The sequence below is a fragment of the Budorcas taxicolor genome, chromosome 20 (assembly GCF_023091745.1).
Source record: "Budorcas taxicolor isolate Tak-1 chromosome 20, Takin1.1, whole genome shotgun sequence".
NCBI lineage: Eukaryota > Metazoa > Chordata > Mammalia > Artiodactyla > Bovidae > Budorcas > Budorcas taxicolor.
This window is the reverse complement of record NC_068929.1, coordinates 69,842,152-69,861,193: the sequence shown is the minus strand read 5'-3', so window position 1 is coordinate 69,861,193 and position 19,042 is coordinate 69,842,152. Positions and strand designations below refer to the sequence as shown.

Here is a 19,042-nt window from a genome sequence, read left to right as displayed (position 1 = left end):
TGACCAGCATGGGATGGGTATGCAATATTTGTTTTTCTCTTTCCGACTTACTTCACTCTGTATAATATCCTCTAGGCTCATCCACCTCATTAAAACTAGCTCAAACACATTCCTTTCCATGGCTGAGTAATATTCATTGCAAATATGCACCATAGCTTCTTTATCCACTCATTTGTTGATGGACATCTAGGTTGCTTCCGTGGCCTAGCTATTGTAAGGAGGGTTGCAATGAACACTGGGGTGCACCTGTCTTTTTTGATTATGTTTTCCTCAGGGTACATGGCCAGTAGTGGAATTGTTGGGTTGTATGGTAGTTTTATGTCTAGGTTTTTTTTTTAATAAATCTCCATATTTTATTATGATAATCTGATGGAGTATCAACTCAACAGAGTGTGAGCTGTTGTCCAGATTGAAGCCAAGACATGGCTGAAGTGACTTAGCATGCACACATACATATCCAAGAGCCCTGAGCCATGCCTGACTTGATGACCAGTTTTTGAGTGAATGCCGCTGACCTGCCCACATATTTTCATGGAGAATCAGAAGGCTGAAACAAAGTCCTAGTCCCTGGAGGACTAGGCTGGGGTGGCAGAGCAGATGTTTGGGTGCAAGTAAGCCTTCCCTTGTGGCTCAGCTGGTAAAGTGTCTGCCTGCCATGCAGGAGACCTGGGTTCGATCCCTGGGTTGGGAAGATCCCCTGGAGAAGGAAAAGGCTACCTATTCCAGTATTCTGGCCTGAAGAATTCCATGGACCATACAGTCCATGGAGTCGCAAAGAGTTGGACACAACTGAGTGACTTTCACTTTCACTTTCACTTTCTTTTCACTTTCAAGCCCTCTCTTTATGGAAAGGAGCTTTGGGTTCTGACATCAACTGCATCTGAGAAAATTCTCTGTAAACTTGTGTAGAAGGGTAAATTAAAATAAAATTTCATTTAAACATTAAAACAATAGTAATAATAATTATTACTAATGTTATTTCAGAACTTCAGAGTCCTCGAGACATTTTATTTTGCATTATTATTATTTATTTTGCATCATCAAATACTGCAAAGACATCTGAGGGAACCCTCAGCCACCAAGCAGAGTCGCTGCAGCTCTATTCACTAAACAATTTGCAATCTTGGAGGAACAAGGAGTGGAAACACACCAAGGAATGCACGGAGCTGACTTGAGCTCAGCACACAGCCTCAGACAAGCCAAGAGTGAACTGAAGGAGTTTTATGATTCAGTGAAAGATGGCACGATCCCCTGAAGATGGATTAGAAGTGCTCCAAAGAATGACGATAGCTTCTTCTTCACACTTTCTCGCCTGCCTTTTCAAGCTCCTCACGTCCTCCCAGATGTCACCATCAGGACCCCCTTTACATCACTGTGTGAGTCTTGATCACCTCCCCTAATAAACTGCCTCTGGCTAGAAGGTCCATTATGGATGCCCGCACCTCACATCCATGAGGAGACGACACTGATGCGGTAATCTATCGTCAAGCAACACGTCATACACTGTGCATCAGGAATGACTTGCTCTGTATTCCGAACAGCCCTCATGCAAGCATTCTCATCTAAACAGTGAGGGCTGCAACCTCAGCAAAGTCGAGCAAAATCCTCGCCCTGCCTGAAATCTCCCCTCCCCACCAGAAAGCTGTCTGTCTTAATCTCTCACAGAAGAGCAGAAAGGGCTCTGAAATGCGTCTTGCGTGCCTGATTTTAACTTTAGAGGGCTAGAGGTTGGCCTTGCTGAAATTCAAATGCAGCTGCTCATTTCATCATTTTATTTGAGCTGTTCTGTTTTGTTTCTTTTCGATCCCCAGTGGAACCGAGTCGGTTTCATGTAGCCAGTGCTCAAGGGTTTCATAGGAAAGAGTCTTACATATGCACACACACACAACACACACACACTCTCTCTATATAGCTACAGAATATGATACAAATAGAAAGCTGCCTTGTAAAATACCCAAGACATTGCTCTGCTTAGAGAAAGGCCAAAAGCAGCAAAGAGTGATGGGGAGTCATGGCAGGGAATGTCTTTGTCAGCAGATTCCAAGTTACTTCCCCACAGACTCCCAATCAAGATTGATTCTCAATCCCCAGGGTGCCTCTGAATGGCTCGGAGAGCTTGTCAAAGATTCCTGGATTCATCCCCAGGAAGTCTTGATCTAGCAGGTCTTGTGCGTGGCTGTAAGTCTGGTTTAAACCAGCAGCTTGCTTGATTCAGAAGCTGTTTGTCCAAGGAGCAACCTGGGCTATGATCCGGAAGGTGTCATGCTTCGTCTCAGAGCCCTTCCGACGTCCCCTGAGAAGGTGTCCTGACTCTGCCCCAGGTAGGTCTCAGGTTCCCCTGACATGGGCCATCTTGTCCCCCAGCCCTTCGGCTCAATGTCCAGCTCCCCTCTCTCTCAAATGCACCCCACCCTCCTGGGAGATCACATTGCGCCTGCTCACTGCCTCCCTTATGTGCTGAACTCTCTCTGGCTTCTAGAATGGCCCCACCAAGTCACTCCAGCACACACTCTGGTGGCTTTGTCCCAGGCAAGCCTCCTGCCCAAGCGGAGCCAGTCCAAGCCCCGCCTCGGAGGTTCTGAAGCTTAAATCAGATAAGGATACCAGTGTTCTCTGTAACACATGGAGCTCTCCTTGAACACGTTTCCACATGTTCTCTCTGGTGGTTAAAACTCCACCTTTTAACGGTGTTCACTGAAGAAGGCTTTCTTGTCTCTCCTTGCTGTTCTCTGGAACTCTGCATTCAGTTAGGAATATCTTTCCCTTTCTTCCTTGCCTTTCACGTCTCTTCTTTTCTCAGCTATTTGTACAGCCTCCTCAGACAATCACGTTGCCTTCTTGCATTTCTTTTTCTTGGGCATGGTCTTGATCCCTGCCTCCTGTACAATGTCACGAACGTCTGTGCATAGATCTTCAGGCACTCTGTCTACCAGATCTAATCCCTTGACTCTATGTGTCATCTTCACAGTATTAATCATAAGGGATTTGATTTAGGTCATACCTGAATGGTCTGGTGGTTTTCCCTACTTTCTTCAATTTAAGCCTAGATTTTGCAACATAGAGCTGATGATCTGAGCCACGGTCAGCTCCAGGTCTTGCTTTTGCTGACTGTACATGGGGCTTTCCATGGACTTGTTTCCCCTGTTCGCACAGAGGAGAGGAGGAGGAACAGGGTGGGCGGAGAAACCTGGGAGAGGGGAGGGGCGCCTGGGAGACCCCCTCCTCCCATACCTACTCCTACCCCAAAGTCTTTCCCGAGGTCGGTACATTCTTGTCTGCACATCTCCAGGATACTTCCTGTGTTTGTTTGCTAAGACTGCCGTAACAAAGCACCGTGGAACTGGTGCTTATACAACAGAAGTTACTTTAGTTTCTCAGCATTCCAAGGTCCAGAAGTGTAAGAGCAAGGTGCCGGCGTCTTCTCCCTGTATCTCCCTGTGCACCTTTCTGAATTCTAATGTCCTCTTCAACACAGCACCAGTCATATTGGATCAGAACCCACGGTAATGACCTTATCTTAATTGCATCACCTCTGTTAAATACCTACCCCAAAGCACAGTCGCCTGATGTAGTACTGGGGTTAGGGCTTCAGTATATGAACTTGGAAGAGATACAATTCAGTTCAGAACCTCCCCCAATATTGTCATAATAAACCCATCTTTTTGGTTGAAGCTCTTCTGAGTTGGAAGGTCTCTTGCCTGCAAACCGTAGTCCTCCTCACCTCCAGTTTGTCCCAGGGCAACTCTCCAGGGAGAAGAGCTTGGGCACTGCTGGTTTGCTGTTCTTTGCCCTCACTGGACCAAAAGAATGTCTCATCTGCTGAAATGAGTCTTCCCAGGGTTAGAACACGGCACCCAGCACAGGCTCTGTGCTTAACATCTGTACCACACGTGTAAGTGGACATCACACGCTCCTCTTCCCATCACAGGGAATTCAGAGCAGGGAGCCCCCTTAGAAAGCTTTGCTCAGATTTGCAAGATATATACTTTTGTTGTTCGGTTGCCAAGTTGTGTCCGACTCCTTATGAACCCATGGACTACAGCACACCAGGCCTCCCAGTCCTTCACCCTCTCCTGGAGCTTGCTCAAACTCATGTCCATTGAGTCAGTGATGCCATCCAACCATCTCGTCCTCTGCCATCCCTTTTCCTTTGGGCCTTCAGTCTTTCCCAGCATCAGGTTCTTTTCCAATGAGTCAGCTCTTCACATCAGGTGGCCAAATTATTCTGGCCTTATTCCTGGTGCTTTTCAGCCAAAAAGAAAGTACTGTGAGGAATTATTGCCTAGATATGGAGAGTTTTTATTGGCATTCTAGGAAGCCAGAGATTTCTGAGTAGTGTATGAATCACAGGAAGAATGCTGATTATTTTTTACCCAGAAACTGACAGTATTTGATGATGAATAAATGTAATAGTTCATGATCAGTAACCTCCTTTGATGTCATTTCAAGATGACTTGAGAGAAACCTTGCAGAGAGGGACGTGATTGGGGCGAAATGTGAAAAAGGTGGAAGTGTGAGTTGCTCAGTCCTGTTTGACTCTTTGCAACCCCATAGACTGTAGCCCACCAGGTTCCTCCGTCCACAGAATTCTCCAGGCAAGAACACTGGAGTGGGTTGCTGTTCCCTTCTCCAGGGGATCTTCTGACCCAGGGATGGAACCCCAGCTCTTGGCGACCACAAATAGGAAAATGATAGCACTTAATATCATACATATAAGAATATTTATTGTCGATGGAAACACACATCAAACTATAAAAGCATGCCCAGCAGTGATAAATGAGTGGAGAGGGAGGAAAGTTAATAAAACTCAACTGGAATATTTTATGCCTTTAAAGGGATGAGGTATTAAGATATGATGTAGCCGTGTCATAGTTCTTGGTGGTCTCTCATATTCTTCTCTGTATTTTTCAATCTGTTTCAAATATTTTCATACTAAAAACATTGAAAAAGAATGAAGTGAAATATGAGTAAGGCATCCCTGAAGAAATATACATGGGTGAGTTTCAGCTGTAGCTCACTTTTCTCTGATTGTTGTTGATCCCAGGGCTTTCCTGCAGAACGGCTAACAGCCCAGAGGTGGAAGCCAGAGACTGGAAATCCTGGAAGTGTCCACAGAAACATGATGTCCACTTCTTTCCTGAGTGGGAGAAGCCCCCTCCATACCTGAAGAAGGTTGGAGGCAAGGCAAGGAGCTCCAGGTCAGGAAAAGATTGCCCATCTTTTATCTGATTACCTACCACCAGCCATCATGTAAAAACTTGCACTGGCGTGTGAAGCCCAAGCTTTACCACTCAGCTGGTCCCTCCCACTTCTTGTTCGCAGAGTCAGACCTGCCTTGCACCTCTCTGGCATTCTCATCCTCCCTTTTTCTTCCTTCACAGAAATTTCCCTGATAACCTCTCAGATGTCTAATCCTACCTTAGTGTCTGCCTATCCAAGGACCCAAAGTAGCACCATTTATTTCCAACACCAGCAAAGGACAAAAATATAATAAGAGCTAGTTGTTTTTCAATGAATATAAATAATGAGGAAAAAATAATGTTGATGAAAATTTAGAAGTTTTCTGCAAGAAAAATGCAAACAATTCACTGGTATCTATAATTGAAAAACCACTTTAAAATAAATTTTATCATCAGTGCATTGTTTGTAAATTAATTTTTTGTCAACATTTTTAGATTCATGAATGATTAGCAATCAGTAAGAAATCACACTTGATGAAACCACCAAATTATAGAGATAATTTATAACCTGATTTCTGCTTCATTAATTTAGCCACTCAGGGTGCACTGAGGTCCTCGCTCAGCAGTGGCTGAGAATTACTCTAAGAAAAGGGTGGCCTAGATCCTTGTCAACCTGCAGCTTCATCTGGGACCTACACCTCCTCATGCTTGCATTTATCAGCACCTAAGGGTTCCTAGGTTTCACCCTGATAGCCGTTGGTTTGAATGTCCTAATCTCCAAACAACTGAAGAAAACAAGTACAGTCGACCCACGCAGAGTTGTGAATGCTACTGTGTTCCTTGAACAAAGGAATTCTATCAGCTTCCCAGGAAATCTGCAGTGAAGAACCAGTGGCAACAGGTAGCTACTTGTAACCCAGTAAACCTGTGAGTGTGATTCTGATTTTGTGTTAGCCTGGTTTCCCAGCCGCACACGATGCAACGAAGCAGCAACCCCGCCATGTTTGCTCTGTAAACGTCAATACCACTGCCCAGCACTCTCTTTTAAATCTAAGATTGTTCTCTTCACCTGCCTTAAATAAGAAACGGCATTGTCACCAAAAGCATCTATTGAGCATTTGTTGTGTGCTAACGTTAAATTCTCACAGCAACCAAACGAGACAGAACTACTATTATTGCCATTTTCAGACGAGAAACTAGGCACAGAGACGTTAAGTAACTTGCCCAAAGTCACACAGAAAAAAGAGAGACCAGACAAGGTCTGCAACGGGGCAAACTACAAGCAAGGTGTGAAGCTGAGTAAACAACCCTTCTGAATTTCAGCTTTATTTTTAAAAGGCCAACAACCTAAGATGATTTTTTAAATTTAGTTTCATGATTCCAAGAAGACAAAAATGACTTTTGGTATATGTCCAATCAGGATAACGTCATCATGGAGAAAAAAAAAAATCTGCCAATACAACACATGCCTTTATAAGCAAGTCAACATCTTTGCAATGATGTTTTCTTCTTTTGACAAAGAGATTTTTGTAATTTTCTAGAAGCAGACAGCCTGCTGCTCAAAGTTTATTAAAACATGTTTAGTATTCTGCCCCAGTCTTTTTTCCAGTTCTGAATGTGAAAATGGTTTTATTGCTCTGCATGATTGCCATGTTGATGACCAAGCTTGAGGTCAGTGGTCAAGCTTGGGGTCAGTGGTCAAGCCTGGAGTCAGCAGGGAGTGATCATTGTGTACTTTCTCAGCAACAACATGATGCTTAGAAAGCTTAGAGAAGCTGATAACCTGGATAATGTGCTGTAAGACCTGTAACATATAATAGATATGAACATCAGTCAACTCTCTATATCACAATTTTAATGAGGATCTGAAAGTGTTAGTCACTCAGTCGTGTCTGACTCTTTGTGACCCTACGGACTGTTAGCCCTCCAGGCTCCTCTGTCCATGGAATTCTCCAGGCAGGACTACTGTTGTGGGTAGCCATTCTCTTCTCCAGGGGATCTTTCTGACCCAGGGATTGAACCCAGGTCTCCTGCATTGCAGGAGAATTCCTTACCATCTGAGCCACCAGGGAAGCCCTTAATTAGGAGAGGTGGTAATTTTTTTAAGCATTCGGGATATTTTAAACAACTAAGTTCTTTGGCAGTACAGCTCTCAGTCATGGCGTACTTGCTCATGATGCCGTGAGCTCTTGAGCGCTTTCTTCTATTTGCTCTCACCTGTCCAACCAAGAGCAGTTCATGGACAAGAAAGTAGTGGGATGAGGGAGGGAGGAAGGCATCCCAGAGGCGCTGGCTTCACTTGGCCTGGGATTCTCATTTTTTCTTAAGTCAACAGGCTTATGAGAACAGCGCACAGCAGGCTCCGCCCGTAAGCATCAACGTTTGCGCTGAGCAGGAGATGTCTGAATCTCCTCATCACGACCCTACATTCTGAGTCCAGCCAGCAGTCTGGACTCTGAGCGAGTGTCTTTAATCTCAGAAACTCAGTCCCCTGTTCTATAAAACGGAACAAATGAATCCTGGGGTCTTGAAATAGACAAAAGGTGTGAAGTGTTGTGTTCAGAAAGCGTGGGAAAGAGTTTGCGTTCAGAAGACTTTGGTTCTGCCAGTTAGAGAGCTGATGGAATCGTGATCTGGAAGGTGTGAATTGCAGCTGGGGATGGGCTCTTTTTGTTTCCTATTTCCAAGTTAGTGGCATTGCACGTTCTTCACTTAAATGGGAGAAACAGTGTCCACTGGTAATTATTTTGCTCTCAGTCCTTTTGAGGAGGAGTATAAAGGTAAGTGGACTTCCCTGGTGGCTCAGACAGTAAAGAATCTACCTGCCAATGCAGGAGACCCAGGTTCGATCCCTGATGGGGAAGGTCCCCTGGAGGAGGAAACAGCAGCCCACTCCTGTACTCTTGCCTGGAGAATCCCACCAACAGAGGAGCCTGGCGGGCCACAGTCCACGGGGTTGGAGAGAGTCAAACACAACTGAGCAGTTAACACAGCACACACATCCAGCAAAGGCGAGAAGTCGAAGGGAGAAGAAAGGACTCAGCGGATGGGAGCACCAGTCTTGAGGGCATCTCTAGTGATCCTAGACCAGAGGTGCCCACATCTGTTGAGGGCTAGGCTCGTGTCGTGGAAGCAGTGGAGGACCACTGAGCCTGGTGCTGAAGAACCCAAGTTTCAAAGCACATTTCTTATACCAATGAACAGGCCAAAATCCAGCATAACTCAAAAGAGTTGTTCAAGGGCATGTGGCCATTCAGAAAGAGAGGTACAAATCTCGTGACCTCCAAGAGGCTTTCCCTACTAGCTTCCATCAGTGACTTTATGTTCTGTGTAGGTTAGAGCAGGAAATCCAAAACTGCTTTGTTATCCTAGCCTGGATGTATTTTGCCCTAATTTCAAATACATCCAATTGAAAACTGATGCTGAAGCTGAAGCTCTAATACTTTGGCCACCTGATGTGAAGAGCCACCTCATTGGAAAAGATCATAATACTGGGAAAGATTGAAAACAAAAGCAGAAGGGGGTGGCAGAATATGAGATGGTTAGATAACATCACCAACTCCATGGACATGAATTTGAGCAGACTCTGGAAGATGGTGAGGACAGGGAAGCCTGGCGTGCTGCAGTCCATGAGGTGGCAAACAGTCAGACACGACTCAGTGACTGGAAAACAACCACAAGTGAAATAAATAAAAGCACTGATGTGAGCCAACAAAAATATTTGTGTTGGACTTCCCTAGCGGTTCAGTGGTTAAGACCTTGAGCACTCTCTGCTTGGGGCATAGATTCAACCCTGGCCAGGGAACTAAGATCCCATATGCTGCCAGGTGAGAAAGCATATTGTGTAAAATACAGTTATTCTAATTGCTAAGATCACTTAACTACTTAAGACTTAGATATAGAAAAGTGCAAGAATTTTAATTCTATAGGCAAAATTATATAGGATATTAAGTGAAAGTGAAGTCGCTCAGTCGTGTCCGACTCTTTGTGACCCCATGGACTGTAGCCCACCAGGCTTCTCCATCCATGGGATTTTCCAGGCAAGAGTACTGGAGTGGGGTGCCATTTCCTTCTCCAGGGGATACTCCCCAGCCAGGGATTGAAACCGGGTCTCCCGCATTGTAGGCAGACGCTTTGCTGTCTGAGCCACAGTTTTCTTAGTGTTCCCTAACTTTGGGCTTCCCAGGTGGCACAGTGGTAAAGAATGCACCTGCCGATGAAGGAGACGCAGGTGTGACCCCTGGGCCAGGAAGACACCCTGGAAAAGGAAACGGCAATCCAATCCAGTATTTGTGCCCGGAAAAGTCCATGGACAGAGGAGCCTGGAGGGCTACCATCCATGGGGGTCAGGGTGGGACACGACCGTGGCAGCACAGCTTTTGACTCACTGTATGAACGTGGCTGCGGGTTAGAGGTTTGACCGGAGTATGTGGCATTTCAAAATACTACTCTATATTCTAATATTCTGAAATGGCTGTGTGATCATTGTCTAGTCAGCAAACACCAAATCTGAAGAATCAGGAAAAGCAGAGTCCAAAGGCAGCATTCAAAATATGTCAGAAAAAAGTATAGAAGACATTGAAATAAGCAAATTTAATTACTGTCTAGGGCGTCTTTCATTGTCTTTGAGCTATTAAGCAACCGTGTAAGCGGTAGACAGCCAGCAATAATGAAAATGGCTCTTGTCCATGTAAAGCACGTTCTGTCTGGTGGAGATGCCCTAGATTATTGCACTGTGGATATTGATTAATTTTGCATCTATGTTAAATTCATTTCTATATTCCTTTTTGTCTTGATGGTCTATACATGTGTGAATGTGCGTGTTTATTTTAATCTTCCTTTGAACCAGTTATAACATCATACTGAATTCCTGATTAATTATGGTGCTGAATAAAATCCTTGATATGTGTTAATTTTATATGCTTATAAGGGCCATTATTTGGTTGTTGCTTAGTCACTAAGTCATGTCTGAATCTTTGCACCCCATGGACTGTAATCCCCCAGGCTCCTCTGTCCATGGGATTCTCCAGGCAAGAATACTGGAGTGGGTTGCCCTTTCCTTCTCCAGGGGATCTTCCTGACCCAAGGAACGAACCCTTGGCTCCTGCATTGCAGGCAGATTCTGTACCACTGGGCCACCAGGAATGTCTTTCCACTTACGAGCACACACAAAAGACAGTGGCCAGTTTCATCCAAAAGGCTAGAATATAAGCTTTATCTCTAACTAACAAATGAAACTCTATGTCTTCCCAAAGCTATTTCAGATACTTGTGTGCTCACCAATCCCCTCCCAGCTGTCACAGCGGTAAAAAATCCACCTGCCAATGCTGGAGACCCAAGTTGGATACCTGGATCGGGAAGGTCCCTTGGAGTAAGAAATGGCAACCCACTCCAGTATTCTAGCCTGGGAAAGCCCACGGACAGAGGAGCCTGGCGGGCTACAGTCCATGGGGTTGCAAAGAGTCGGACACGACTGAGCGACTGAACGGCAACAAAGCGACAGCAAGGGAAGCTACATGCAGCAGTCGCCAATCTGAAGTTCACTGTAGAGAATGTGTGCAGTGGAAGTAGAAGGTTAAGCTAGAATAAAAATATTCAGAGGGTGGAAGTAGTCGTACTCTGATTGGCATTTCCATCAAGCTTCACGGCACCCTGGGAGGCAGGCGCGGCTCCTCTCTCATTCCTGTGTTTAAAGGTTGTAAATGTCACTCATTCAGATGGCGGCAACAGGAAGTTGACAGAAGTTCCCTGAGAGCCGGCAAAGATAATGAATGCCTGGAACTGCGTTTATGCACCATGTCAGCTCTGTGTTTAAACAATTAGGGAGTGGTTTTGACCTCCCTTGGCATCCTACTGATGAGTTTTAGTCGGTGTAAGAAGAGACTTTCTGGTTTTATCTTAATCTCCTTGAATGTGACTGATTCACGTTTGATGCAAATGCATCGGAAGGAGATCAGTCCACGTGGAAACATAGGAGAAGTAAGGCCCTCCCCACCTCAACAGGGGACAAACTGTACCTTTTTAGGGAAAATTATAAAAATATAGTGCTGCTGGTCAGTTGCTAAGTCATGTCTGATTCTTTGCAATGCTGTGGACTGCAGTATGCCAAGCTTCCCTGTCCTTCACCATCTCCTGGAGTTTGCTCAAATTCATGTCCTTTGAGTCAGTGATGCCATCCAGTCATCTCATCCTCTGTCATCCCCTTCTCCTCCTGCCTTCAATCTTTCCCAGCATCAGGGTCTTTTGCAATGAGTCGGCTCTTCACATCAAGTGGCCAAAGTGTTGAGTTTCAGCTTCAGCATCAGTCCTTCCAATGAGTATCCAGGACTGATTTCCTTTAGGATGGGCTGGTTGGATCTCCTTGCAGTCCAAGGGACTCTCAAGAGTCTTCTCCAGCACCAACGGTTCCAAAGCATCAGTTCTTCAGGGCTCAGCATTCTTTATGGTCCATCTCTCACATCCCTACATGACTACTGAAAAATCATAGCTTTCAACAAATTATTTACTAAGGCATTTCTAGGATGAGTTCCTCTTCAATGGGAAGAGCGAGGGAAGCATTTTAGGGGAATGAGTAAATTGAGCAGAGTAGAAAGGAAAGCAAGCCCAGGGAAGCTGATTTTTCTGGAGCAGTAGTGGGTTGGGGGTCAGGAACCGGACATGAAGGGTGGTTTGGAATCAGACTGGAGAGGGGTGGGTCTCGCCTGCTAGGACTGGAAGCAAATCAGGCGCAGGAGGAATACTGAAGAGTTTTGGTCAATTACCTGATGTTATTTGAGGTTGTCAGAATGTAGAATTAATTAGAATAGGCTTAGCTTTGGAGAGAGAAACTAAACAAGCCATAAAGGCAAGTCTTAAACGGGAAGTGATCAGGCCGGTGCCCAGCACACAGTGTGAGATCAAGAAATAGTTGTTGGGAACTGGGCTGTGAAGCAACAGTTTTAAAGGAGACAGATTCAAGAGAGACTGAGAAAGGAGAATCTGTAGGACTCATCAGTGCATTGGATCTGCACCACCCCCCTCCCAAAATGAGCTTCCTGGTGGCTCAGACAGTAAAACATCTGCCCGAAGTGTGGGAGACCTGGGTTCGATCCCTGGGTCGGGAAGATCCCCGGGAAGAGGGCATGGAATTGCACTCCAATATTCTTGCCTGGAGGATCCCCATAGACTGAGGAGCCTGGCAGGCTGCAGCCCATGGGGTTGCAAAGACTTGGACATGACCGAGTGACTTAGCACAGCACAGCACCCCCAAAATAACGCAGTCAGAGCTACTTTGACTGGGGGCAGGGCCAGCCTATTCAGACACCACATTCACCTTGGAAGACTCAGTACTGACAGTGACCTGATGGGTCTTATTTTCCTCAGTCCACCATGGAGAAACTCTCCTAGACTCGTTTTCTGTTTCAGAGCCTAAGTCCCAACCCTCTGTTACTGGCGTCATTTAGGGGCTGTTTTCTCCCTCAGGGTTCCCATTTATCTAAAATGCTATATGAAAAATAACCACCTCATGCAAAAAGAGGCAACAGTTTTTGCCCAAAATATAGCCTGGAAATATTTTCTTAGGAACAGCTGGAATGTCATAATTCACCTAGCAGAAACCTCATCTCTGGTACAGTGTTTTCCCCTGAGAAGCCATTCTCGTTGTTCTCCAGTCTCTAAGTTGCGTCTGACTCTTCACAGACTGCAGTTTCTCCTTCACTATCTCCCAGTTTGCTTAAATTCATGTCCATTGAACAGGTGATGCTATATAACCATCTCACAGTCATGGAGAACTCTCCCTTGCATCAAAAGAGAGTATCCAGCATCTTTGGCTGAAGTCGACCAGATGCCCAGACCTCCCTTAGTCATGATGAGAATAAAAACCACCCCACTTCTCTCTAAATACTCCTGTGAGGGCAGCGGGTCTCTAGATAGGAATCTGGAGCACACAACTGCTAAGACGGATATCCGGAAGGCAGCTGAGTTCACCTGTAGCTTTCCAAGGAAATGACTGTGAATCCAAGGGACACATGTCACTGGCGCAGGAAAACTGAGCAACTGAGGATCCAGCCAGGACTCATCAAGGGTGTGGTGGACAGAATCCTAACGTGACCCACTGGTAAACCACACGCCCTGGTAGAATCCCCTCCTCTTAGAAGTGACCTGTGGAGGTGGGGGGGGGCATTCCACAAGTGATGAGGTTTGTTATATGGTGCAGGTGACTTGATCAGGTGAGCTGTTAAGACAAATGTGGCTCTTCAAAGTTAGAGGGATCTGATGCAAGTGGAACTCTTCTTTGCTGGCTGTGAAGACAGACAGGATCGAGTGGCAAGGAGTATTCACTGCTTCTGGAGCCGGGAGCAGCCCCAAGTCAACAACCCGCAAAAGAGTGGAGACCTCAGTCATACAACCGTGAAGACTGAACTGTACTGTCAACAATTCCTGAGTGGGGCAGCCAGGCCAGCCAAAACAGCGCCGTGATCTCAGTCTTGTGCCGAGTGTGGGCTTCTGATGTTTCCATTATGAGTGCGTTGTATGCTAGACGTCGTCAGGCTTGTGGTGCTCCACCATGCGGCACCAGGAAATGAAAACTGGAGTCTCAAGGCAGTTCATGCCCCTTTGCTATAATTTATCATCCCTGTTGTTATTATTCTCGAGTATCTCCGCCTGGGTCCCAACAAGAAAGAGCCTGTGAAGAAGTCAGCTGAGGAAAGCTAATGGAGGGGGTATCTACAGAGATGTGTGTTAGGGAAGCTGGTCCTTGTGCACACCAGGCAGGACAGGGTGGAGAGGGAGATGGAAAAGCGGGTTCAACTCTTCTACACAGCAGGGACCTCGATACCAAAAGAGCCTTGCACTGGGGCAGTCAGAGCTCGCAGGACATCTGGCCTCAGAAGGAAAGGTGCACGTTGTAAACTGGAGAATCGCGGTGCCTAGGACATATATAACCCCTTTCGAGCTGGGACAGACTTGGGAAGAGGCGGAGATGAAGGCCAGGCCTCAGTGACGCAGAAGTGGTCATCATCAGTTAAAAAGACACCAGTAATCGCTTTTATGGGCTTCCCTGGGGGGCACTAGTGGTAAAGAACCCTCCTGCCAATGCAGGAGACATAAGAGAAACGAGTTCAATACCTGGGTTGGGAAGATCACCTGGGGAGGACTCGGCAACCCACTCCAATATTCTTGCCTGGAGAACCCCATGGCCAGAGGAGCCTGGTGGGCTGTGGTCCATAGAGTTGCAGAGTCGGACACGACTGAAGAGACTCAGCACAGCACAGCACATCCCTTTTATACCATCCTCAGGTTTCTCTGGTGGTGCAGAGGTTAAAACGTCTGCCTGCAATGTGGGAGACCTGGGTTCGATCCCTGGGTCAGGAAGATCCCCTGGAGAAGGAAATGGCAACCCACTCCAGTATTCTTGCCTGGAGAATCCCATGGACGGAGGAGCTTGGTGGGCTACAGTCCACGGGTCGCAAAGAGTCAGACACGACTGAACGACTTCACTTTCACTTTCAGTTCAGTTCAGTCACTCAGTCGTGTCCGACTCTTTGTGACCCCATGAATCACAGCACGCCAGGCCTCCCTGTCCATCACCAACTCCCTGAGTTCACTCAGACTCGCGTCCATCGAGTCAGTGATACCATCCAGCCATCTCATCCTCGGTCATCCCCTTCTCCTCCCACCCACAATCCCTCCCAGCATCAGAGCCTTTTCCAATGAGTCAACTCTTCGCATGAGGTGGCCAAAGACCGGAGTTTCAGCTTTAGCATCATTCCTTCCAAAGAAATTCCAGGGCTGATCTCCTTCAGAATGGACTGATTAGATCTCCTTGCAGTCCAAGGGACTCTCAAGAGTAGTGACTGCTTTTTAAATGAATGGACAATGGTGTACAGTTTTGACTATGTGGCCACTGGTTTAAAAGATGCTGACTTTGTTTTCTCATTCAGTTGTGTGGGAGAAGGGGATTTAAGCATAAACTGTCCTGCCCCCTCAGAATCACAGTAAATGTGGCTAACAGTGTAGGTACCCATAGTTAGTTGTACTTTTGTGGTTTTTATCGCTCTATTTGTTTGCCAAGGAAATGCAGAACTGCAGACTCCCAGCAGAGGTAGCCCCCATTTCCACCTGCACAGGAACGATGCGCAGATGGCTGAGAGGAAAAGCAATTCTCTGTGAGTGAGATGGGCCTTAGTGATGGGCCTTGAATTTGCAGGAAGGAGTAGTGAAAGGTACTCTAGAGACAGGGGATAGGGTGTGCAAAGGCACGAAGTGAGTCTATTCAGGCAAAGCGAAGTGGTCCAGCGTGACTGGAGTGCAGAGCAAGTGTGTGCACCTCGTGAGCGAGAACACTGACATCACAGACAGGGGCAAGGCAAGGTGGTGTGAAGAGAGTAAATGTCAACAAAAGCAACTACGATGGTCTTTCCAGTAGTCATGTACGGGTATGAGAGTTGGACCATAAAGAAGACTGAGCATTGAAGAATTGATGCTTTCCAACTTGGTGTTGGAGAAGACTCTTGAGAGTCCTTTGGACTGCAAGGGGATCAAACCAGTCCATTCTATAGGAAATCAACCCTGAATAGTCACTGGAAGGACTGATGCTGAAGCTGAAGCTCCAGTTTTTTGGCCGCCTAAGGCAAAGAACCGACTCATTAGAAAAGCCCCTCATGCTGGGAAAGATTGAAGGCAAAAGAAGAGGGTGGCAGAGGATGAGATAGTTAGATAGCATCACCACTGCAGCCGACATGAATATGAGCAAACTCTGGGAGGCAGCAGAGGACAGGAGAGCCTGGCACGCTGCAGTCCATGGGGTCACAAAGAGTTGGACACAACTGAGCGACGGAACTACAACAAGAAAACGTCTACAGTGTGGAGATGCCTCAAGTTTGAATATAAACCCTCTCACGTGACAGCTTCTCAGGATTAAAATCCAAAGTTGAAGTTCCCCTTTACTCATAAGTTAAAATCTAAAGAAATGAAAATGACAAATTTCTAAGCCAAAGGAATTCAAGTACAAAATCTAAAAGCTAAAGAAAAAAATGTAAAGCCTAAAAATATTTAAAGGGAAAAAATTTTAAAGTTTAAAGAAGTTAAAATGAGGCAAACAGTACTCTAGCTTGTTCTGTCTCAACTTGGGGCCCCTCCCAGGTGCCTGGGCTCCCTCCCAGGTGCCTGGGCTGCCCTGAGCTCCCTCCTGCAGCTGCACCTGAGTTGTCTCCCTGACTCTGGCATGAGCCTTCAAGACCTGAGAGGCTTCTCTTTCTCGTCTGACTGACTTCACTCAGTGTGACCATCCATCTCTATGTCCATCCATGTTGCTGCAACTGGCATTATTTAATTCTTTTTAAAGAATGAGGAATATTCCATTGCCCAAAATTGATGCCTTCGAACTGTGGTGCTGGAGAAGGCTCCTGAAAGTCCCCTGGAGGGCAAGGAGATCCAACAAGCCAATCGTTAGAGAGGTCAACCCTGAATATTTACTGGAAAGACTGATGCTAAAGCTGAAGCTCCAGTATTTTGGTCATCTGATTCAAACAGACAACTCACTGGAAAAGTCCCTGATGCTGGGAAAGATTGAGGGCAGAAGGAAAAGAGGGTGTCAGAGGAAGAGATGGCTGGATGGCATCATTGATGCAATGGATGTGAACTTGGGCAAACTCTGGGAGATGGTGGAGATGGTGAGGGACGAGGAGGCATGGCATGCTGCTGTCCATGGGGTCACCAAGAGTCAGACACGACTGGGTGACTGAACAACCATAACAAATATATCTTTATCCATTCCTCTGTCAAAGGACTTTTAGGTATTTAGGTTGCTTCCATGTCTTGGCTATTGTAAAGAGTGCTGCAATGAACATTGGGGTACATGTATCCTTTCAGACCATGTTTTTCTCTGGATATATGCCCAGGAGAGAGATTATCTTACTGAGTCAGACAGAGAAAGAGAAATATCATACCCTATCCCTTATATGCAGAATCTAAAAAGAAATTATACAAATGAACTGATTTACAAAACAGATACAGACTCGCAGATTTAGAGAACAAACTTTGGGTGAAGGGTCGGGGAGGAACGATAGTTAGGGAGTTTGGGATGGATGTGTACACACTGCTGTATTTAAAATAGATAAGCAACAAGGACCTACTGTATAGCACATGGAACTCTGCTCAGTGTTAAGTGGCAGCTTGGATGGGAAGGGAGTTTGGGGGAGAGTAGATTATGTGTGTGTATGACTGAATCCCTTCCCTGTTCACCTGAAACTATCACATTATTAATTGGCTACACCCCAGTACAAAATAAAAAGTTAAAAGACCATAGAAGTTGAGTTCATCCAACACTGTGGCCCCCACGAGCCCAGTCTTTAAAGAATCTGAAGAGTTTTTTGGAACAGTAAGACATCTCAACACCAGCGGCACATCATAAGGTGTAGACAGTTGAGATCCTACGCGTTCTGAGTCCACGGGAATGCTGCACTCATGGGTGTCAGGAGCACCAAATGGGAACAGGATGGCCGGGGTTGGAGGCCATGCGTTTTGCACAGTGTTTGCCAGCTCTCCACATCACGCTCAAGAGCTCTCTTTTCTCTGCTCACGTGCATGCTCCATTAAAGCATGTATTGAGCCCTTCTGAGGGCATGCCCATGAAGCCAGCCCTGAGTGTGGACTCTGCAACTTGTGATCCAAACCCAGGCAAACCTCCCCTTGCCCCTGGTCTTGACACGACGCGTTTACCCTACCTTGGAAAGAGAGGGGAAAATGTGCACTATCACTTCCTCTCAGAGAGTCATATTTTAGACATCTGTACCCGGCGGCTTAATAGTAAGAATCCACCTGCCATTACAGGAAACTCAAGAGGCTCAGGTTCAATCCCTGAGTCAGAAAGATCCCCTGGAGGAGGGCATGGCAACCCACTCCAGCATTCTTGTCTGGAGAATCCCATGGATGGAGGAGCCTGGTGGGTACAGTCCCTGGAGCCGCCAAGAGTTGGACACGACTGGGCAACTGAGCTCGCAGTAGTACCTTCTGCAAAGGTGAAATTTGCAGTCATGACGCGCCCGTCTCCAGAGCTCATTTAGGAGGCCCCTCCTCTGCTTCTGTGTATTGCAAATCCTCTCAATCTCCACTTTCCTGACCCCCTCCTTTCCTGCAGGCCCCAGGTTTCCAGGGGTGAAGGGCTCTGTCAAAGGGCAATCACCTCTGCTTCCTCTTACGCGTTCCCCTGGGTCACAGTGGTGGCTGCCACCCTGTCCTGCTGAGGAATCGTGTAAGTCTATGAACATTGCCCCACCGATTACTTTCCCTTCATCCCCACCCATATTCCAGCTCCAGACCCAGCCTCAGCAGACTCAAGAACAAGCAGGTTGGTCTTTCCAAAGTCGGACCCCTCTGAACCTCAGGAGAACCTGCCCGCACTCTCGAATCACTTTTATCCCTCTCCTGTAGTGCAGGCTTGGCTTAGCATATAGTCTAGGACATCAGAGTTCTTCTCCAAATGCCTCTACTGGCTTATCTGCCCCTAAGTTCAGCTGAGAGTTCTTCTTGAGAGTCCCTTAGACTGCAAGGAGATCCACCTAGTCCATCCTAAAGGAGATCAGTCCTGGGTGTTCATTGGAAGAACTGATGTTGAAGCTGAAACTGCAATCCTTTGGCCATCTGATGTGAAGAGCTGACTCATTTGAAAAGACCCTGATGCTGGGAAAGACTGAGGGCAGGAGGAGAAGGGGACGACAGAGGATGAAATGGTTGGATGGCATCACCAACTCAATGGACATGAGTTTGAGTAAACTCCGGGAGTTGGTGATGGACAGGGAGGCCTGGCGTGCTGCAGTTCATGAGGTTGCAAAGAGTCAGACACGACTGAGTGACTGAACTGAACTGAACTGGACTGAACT

General features: G+C 46.5%; 1 non-coding gene across 1 annotated transcript; it reads left to right on the top strand.

The window, feature by feature from the left end:
* Nucleotides 1–619: 619 nt before the first annotated feature.
* Nucleotides 620–691, top strand: TRNAG-GCC (transfer RNA glycine (anticodon GCC)). Its single transcript has one exon. It is a non-coding gene; the product is annotated as a tRNA-Gly (tRNA).
* Nucleotides 692–19,042: the final 18,351 nt, after the last annotated feature.